Source organism: Fukomys damarensis, unplaced genomic scaffold (genome assembly GCF_012274545.1).
Source record: "Fukomys damarensis isolate Sample0158 unplaced genomic scaffold, DMR_v1.0_HiC HiC_scaffold_17, whole genome shotgun sequence".
Classification (NCBI taxonomy): domain Eukaryota; kingdom Metazoa; phylum Chordata; class Mammalia; order Rodentia; family Bathyergidae; genus Fukomys; species Fukomys damarensis.
This window is the reverse complement of record NW_022900929.1, coordinates 19,432,868-19,440,079: the sequence shown is the minus strand read 5'-3', so window position 1 is coordinate 19,440,079 and position 7,212 is coordinate 19,432,868.

Below are 7,212 nucleotides of genomic sequence, written 5' to 3'. Positions count from 1 at the left end.
CGCTGTGAGCCCAGGTCCCCTCAGACCAGCTCAGCTGCCATCGCAGGGTCAGGAAGAGAGACACATCCTGAAGACACTGTCATCTCTTGCTGTAGAGACGGCACTGGCCTCCCCTGCGTCTACCGTTCATTTTCACGTACAGGAGCTCACAGACTGAGACAGGCCAGCCAGGTCCTCGAGGGCGCCCGAAGCAAACTGATTCTCCCCCCACCCCCGGCTCATTGTTCAGCGGGCTTTCACACAATTTGTTTCCATCTCCACGCAAAGCAAGCTCTCTCTTTGAAGCTAGGCCCCTGGTAAGCGCAGAAGAAAGACCTACAGTTCAGCAAAAGAGAAAGGACCCGGGCTGCCTGCCGGAAGAGCAGGACACAAACAACAGCCCCTTGCTGTCATTTCCCCCACCCAGATAAGCCGAACCAGTCATAAAACCTCAGAAAAAGAAATCCTTAACCCAATTATGTCAAACCCCACTAGATACATTTGATCCAGGAAAAATATCATCTCTGGCAATCATAAAGAGCATTAAGGTATTAGCAGCCTTCGTCTTCGAATTGCCTTGGAAGGGGAGCTGGAAATAATTGCACATCAGTTGCTCAAAAATCAGCAGTAAAAGAAATTTACATTAGTGTATAAATTACTCTCTCAGCAATATAAATTAGGATTTTATACCTCCTAATGACAACTGTACAGGCCCTGGCTGTGCTAAGTAGAGATTTCCTAGAGAAGGGGAGGCTGTGCTCTGACTCCTGCAGGCATCTGGGCTCCAGCGCGCTAAAGCTGAAGTCATCTGAAGCTGCCTGGTGCCTGCCTGGAAGCCAGCCCTGTTGGGAGACCAGGCATCACATCCCAGCCCAGCCAGGGAGGCAGGCAGAACTCCTCCCAGCCCAGCCCTCGCTCTGCAGAGAGTGAAAGTCATCTGCCTCCTACGCCCCACAGCACACACGGCCCGCACCAACCCTTCAAGGGAAAGCGAGGCTCTGGATTTACCCGTAAAGCTGTTAGGTTATCAGCACACTGGGAAGGGGGCTGCCTTCAACCCCGCGTGCTGCTGTACAGAGCACCTTAGACTGAGTCAATTACACAGAGCAGAAATTTCTTACAGTTCTGGAGACTGGAAGCCCAAGGTCAAGGGCCTTAAGGCTTTCACCCTGTTGATCGCAAGCCCAAGGGCAAGACAGCATGTTAGGGGACTGACTCCTCCTTCTCCAGGAACTGCACCCGTGATGTCAACTACTGCCACTAGCAACGGCGCTAGTCTGCTCCTGCGGACAGAGCCCTCACCACCTGGTCACCTCTCAGAGGTCCCACTCCCAGACACTGCTGCACTGGAGGTTCGTCTCCCCACACCAGAGCTTTGGGGGACACATTAAAACCCACAGGGGCTTGAGCCGCAGTTGTTCAGCTTTGCAGCAGGGCAGCCTAAGTTGCCTAAGGGCCAACCAGAAACAGCTGGAAACCCTCAGAGGCTAGCTCCGCGGGGAGGGTGATGGAGGGGAGGCTCCTCTTGTGACAGTGACAGAAGCCAGAGGCAGTTTCATTTCACAAGGCAGGTGGCAGGAGCAGACAGGCTGCTGCCGGTTTCAGAAACAGAAATCCATGTGCTCAGAGCTCAAATAATGGGTCAGAAATCTCTCTTTCCCTTTCCGGCTCCGTCTCCCCTCCCCCCTCCCCCCAACAAAAACAAACAAAACTCACCAATGAACAAAGCCATTTCCTGACTCTGCAGAAGAACACACCCTTATTGGCTCTTCTTGGGTACACAGCCACTTCATAGACCAATCACCATTAAGAGAAGATGGACTCTCATGATTGGCTGGGTATAAATCACTTGTTCCCTACTGTAGTTGGGACAGGAGCAATGGTGGGAGTGGTGATGATGATAATGATGGAAGGGTAGAAGAACAGTTCCCCCAGGGGAAACAAGGGGCTGGGCCTTCTAGAGAGTGGTCTGTTCAAGGGACCCCAGGAACTCAGTGATGAATGCAGAACCACAACCTCTAGCCCCTCCTAGACCCTGGCCCCTTTCCCAAGCAGTGTGTCCAGTGAGTGACTCACAGTTTGGGGCAGAGGCTGATCCAGTGAAAAGGCCTCTGCACGCTCATTTTCTCGAAGAGCACGCTGGCCATGAACTACAGCCCTGAGCTTGAGCAGGAGTGAGCTGCTATGGCCTTAAATATCTCCAAGGCAGTGCCAGAGTGTAGTGAGTACCAGAGGCTCTCACAAAAGCCCTGGGTCTCCAGAAGGGCCCTGTGCAGACAGCAAATAGAGGGAGCAGAGTAAGATGTCAAAAGCCAGGCATGGTGGTCCACACCTATAATCCCAGCATTCTAGGAGGCTGAGGCAGGAGGACTGCAAGTTCAAGCCCAACCTGGACAACTTAACAAGACCTTGTCTCAAAAAAAAAAAAACACCTCAGGCTGTGGTTGTAAAGCTCAGTGAAAGGTCCTGGGTTCAATCCTCAGCATTGCAAACAAACAACACAAAAGTGTCCATGCCATATCATATAGGAAGGGGCAGGGATACATATGGAGGTCAGGGTTGTATCATGTGTGGGCATTGGTGGGATCGGTGGTCCTCATGAACTCCTACAATCACAGACTCACAGCCTCTCCCAGGAAGAGCCTGGGAGTGAAGCCCATTTCAGAGAGATACAGAGGGACCCCGCTAAGGTCTTGCCATGGTCATGGCCACCTGACTCTCACCTCCCTGCCCCAGGTCTTTCCAACCACTCACCTGCAAAAGAGAGGGCAGCTGTCCCAGCACCATCCCCTTCCTTGTGGTTCACCTTCCACATTGAACCTGGGGCTTCCTCTCCCCTTTCCTGAGCACAGCTCCCTGAATCGGGGTTCAGGGCCCTTGGTCATCCCGGCCCACGGCTGCTTGATTCTGCCATGTTAGGGCTTTGCGTCCCCAACAGAACTGGGAATCCACTGGGAAATCCAAACAGGCTGTGGGACTGTGGAAAGCAAGAAGAGGCAGGTTTGGAGCCCTCTCTGCTGTTTACAGGCTGGGCGGAACACTCTAATTACAGCAGATTCTGGACCCTGAATCTCCTTATCTGCAAAAGGGGAGTCACACCACCTTCCTCCAGGGACAAAGTGAAGAATAATGAGACGCCATCCGTGCAGATCCGGCACGCCTCTCACCTCATCAAAAGCCCAGGTAAGTGGCGGCCCTCTTGCTTCCTGCCTCTCCTGGAAACCAAAGTCACCTCTTGCCCTTTCAGAATCCCACAGGCCAAGAGCCCGGCCCTGATTGACTGTTTGATTAATTAACATGGAGACCAGGTCTCCAGCAGGACATTTTCTGAGGATTAAAAATCCCTGGAGGAAGAAATGTTATGTGTCACTTGTCAACAAACCCCAGCACATTTCAGCGAAATAAACATCTGATTCTGGAAAAACTTAATTAAAACTGCTGTTGGTGCTCAATTGATTTACACCATCATTCCCAGCCTTCCTCCGATGATTCCCTGGAGAGACACCAATTATCTCCCGGGGATGTTGTGAAATTCTCAAAATACTCTCCTAAACAACATGAATCTTTAATGCGCTTTAACTGGTTTTGTTTTTTTTTTTTTTTAATCAGATCACACCGCACTTTTTCCACAAGAAAAGCTCCAAAGTTTGAAGGGAAATGAAACTGACAGAATAGAGAAAGCTCGTGTCCACAGACCCTGGTTTACTCCAGGAGGTCACCAGACGCTGACTGTGGTCCCCCGAGTGTTGTCACGGTGTGGACCCCAGCTCTCCCTTTTCTCCTTGGACTGGAGAGGAAATGGGCTTTGGAGATAGGGAAGGAGAAGCCAGGCCCTTGGTTTCTCCGCCACCACAGCAGATCTGGATCAGCTGTCTTCTGCGAGACTCAGAATTGTCCCAGAGAGGCTACCTGCCCGTCATCTCCCTGCCATCTGTCCCCAGAGTCTCAGCCCCTCTGGTTCTTGTTGCTTCCACAATCCTCTTGTCTTTCAACAGGTAGCTTTCCTGGTTTGTTTGTTTTTTTCTAACTTGTCTTGTTCATAACAAGACTGTTGAGCCATTACATGTTATTCTGTCTTCCTCGATGTTCAGGTTCAAAACTACATATGCCGTCCACCATGTTATGATATTTAGGCCAACAAAGGACCACAAATACTTTGGTGGGTCCCCAAAGGTTATAACAGAACTGAAGAAAGTTCTACCACCTGGTGACAATGTGGCCATGGTAGCCCCCACAGCACAACACTGTGCTACGTGATAACACCGGTGTACAGAAGCCTACCGTGCTCTGAATTGCATAAAAGTGTAGCACATACAATTATGTAAGGGCACATGATACTTGATCGTGATTTTTTTTTAATGCTTATGTCAAGCAAGCATGATGGCACATACTTATAATCCCACGAGTGGGGGGGTGGCCTGAGGCAGGATGATTACAAGTTCAAGGTCAGCCTGAACTACATAGCAAGAGTTTGTCTCCCAGAAAAGACCTGTGTTATTGGCATGTGGATTTACTCTACTATACGTCTTATCATTATTTTAAAGTATATTCCCCCTACTTATTAAAAGAAGCTAACTGTAAACAGCCCTGAGTCAAGGCCACTTGGGAGATACTCCCAAAGAAGCCATTGTCACCACAGAAGGTGACCGTTCCATGCATGTATTTCCCTGAGGACCTCTCAGTGGGGTGAGATAAGAAGATGGAGAGCAGCAATCCAGATGATCCTGACCATGTGCAGGCTTAAGCTAACGTATATGTGTTTACATCTCAGATTTAACCAAAAAAATTTTTTAAGTAAAAGGAAAGTTATTTTTTTAAATTAAGTGCATAGGCTACACCATCTAGATTTGTATAAACATAATCTGACACTCACGTGGTATCAAAAGTCACCAAACAGTGCATCCCTCAGAACATACCTTCATCATTAATCAATGGTAACTTCTCTGTGTACCCATGAAATGCAGTCCCAAGTCTTTGTGCTTTTCTGCAGAGCCCCTTCTCAGCAGCTGCACTCCTGGGGTCCAGGACTGAACTTTCCGAATCTTCTGTGTTTCTGCCCTAGGCCTGTGGAGAACAGCGCCACGCTAGACCGTCTATGGTAGGCAGCCTTGTGAGTGACGCTTCCCGGCGGGGAATCTCATTATCCATCCCTTTAGTTTACCCTTCAACAATCCCACCAATGGGTCATGTTACCCCCAGTCGGAACTGAAGAGTCCGAGGCAGAGAACAAGCCTGGCTCGCTAAAGATCCCGTGGCTGGCAGCAAAGAGGTCAGGTTTTTAAACCCAGCCCCCCCGATTTGCACAGCGCCTGTTAGCGCCTGGCACCCACCCCTGCCTTGCCCCATCCCACCCCTCACCCCGGCTGAGAGACTCTTATGCTGTTCTGTCAAAATCAGGCCCTCGCTCTCTCCAAGGAAGCAATTGATGGTAAGACAGCCGGCCCTGGGTGGGCAGTAAACGCACAGCAGGAAGCAGAGAGGCCCCTCAGGAAGACGCCCTGTTCACGGGGAACTGGCTTCTTATGGATTCTGCTATTAACGCTTAAAGGGAGTTTGACTCTGGGGGGGAATTTGTCACAGCACGGATCTTCCTCGGAATACATCTTCTTCCCTGAGCGCTGTCACATTACCGAGAGCCTTTGTGTGCGGCCCCACACCCTCTTTCCACTGGCAGTCTGCAGATTGAACACGAGGCTGCTGCAGACTGGGCAGGGGAACGAGGTGGGGGTGTCTGGGGGGCTCATCCTTGGTTTGGGCGAATAAGAGGCACCTAAGGTTCTAGCTCTCTGGTCACAGTCAGCCATGGCCACACTGCTTCTTTTGTCTTTGTTTCTAAGAATTTAGCTAAGGTGAGGCAGCGGGGGCACCTACACCCGGCGCCTTCATGCCCTTGCCCTAACCGGGATCTGCCAGCCTCTCTTACCCCAGCTCCTGTCTGCTTCCAGCTCCTGTTGCCGCTGCGCATGTGCACACCGATTCTCCGGCAGCAGTGGCTACCTAACCATCTGATCCCATTCCGACACTACCTACCTAAAGGCGGCACAGACCACAGGCATGGCGTGAGGGTCTCACTAGACCACCCCCAACACCATACTTCAGCCCCAGCTGTTGGGTGTCCCCAAGGGATCCGTCTTGTGCCTGGCCAGCCACAGATTCAGGGTTCCCACCCCTCCATAGGGTTGATAGTTTGCTATTTGTGTGGTTTGCAGAGCCAGGCAGGTGCTGTCCTTACAATCACCGTTTTATTAGAAAGTGTCCAGCTCCAGAAGAGCCGAGAGGGAGAGACCCAGGGAGCGGGTGTGGGCTGGCACAGGGCATCCACACTCTCTCCTGGGTGTCACCTCCCCAGCATGTGCACATAGCTGATGGCAGCCCGGTCTCAGAGTTTTCATCTGGCTCTCACTGCGCACGCATGATTGGCGACATCACCGGTCACATCACTAAATCCGGTCTCCAGTCCTTGTCCCCTCCTGAAGGCTGGGCGTGGGCCTGAAGGTCCCAACCTTCTAATCCAGTTCGTTTGGGGGAGAACAGACTCCAACCTGAAGGGGCCGTTCCACCTGGGTCAAAGTGGACTCATTTTGAACAAGAAATTCCAAGGGTTCTTGCAGCTCTGTGTCAGGAACCAGAAGCAAAGCCCAGGTCAATTTTCTGTTTGGCCACAGTCGAGTGTCACGTTCTTCCTCACATCATGGAGATTTGGTTCAAGGTTCACTGTCCCCACTAGGACCCTCATCCCCACGGTTGCCATTTTCAGATCACCACCATTAGTGGTGCACAGGTGGTCCTGTGTGGTGGCCATGAATCCTTGGAATGGCCTCATGAGGTGACAATTAAACTCGCTTTGTAAATGGAGAAACTGAGGCGCAGTGAGTGACTTTCCCAAGCCATTGAGCCAGTGAGAGATGGCGCTGAGCCGGACACTTTGGGTCCAGAGTCTGGAGTCTTCGTCTCTATCCACCCCACTTCCTAGGTTCTCTTCCAAGGGTGGGTGAGCCCTTCAAAGGGGTATAAACAGTGAGGTTACCCAGCTCTGCATCCAGACCTGTCTGAGCCGTGGAGGAAGCAGGGCTGGAGAGACGAGCTCACATGTCTCCTCGAGCTGGGGACAGTGTTTGGGGCCCTCCAAGTTGTTTGGGGGGGGCAAGAAAGCCCTCGTCTGTCTGGGGAGACCCTGCGTTCGGAGGAAGTCACAGCCTTCAGTTTCCTGCTTCTGCGGATGTAGGTCAGTCG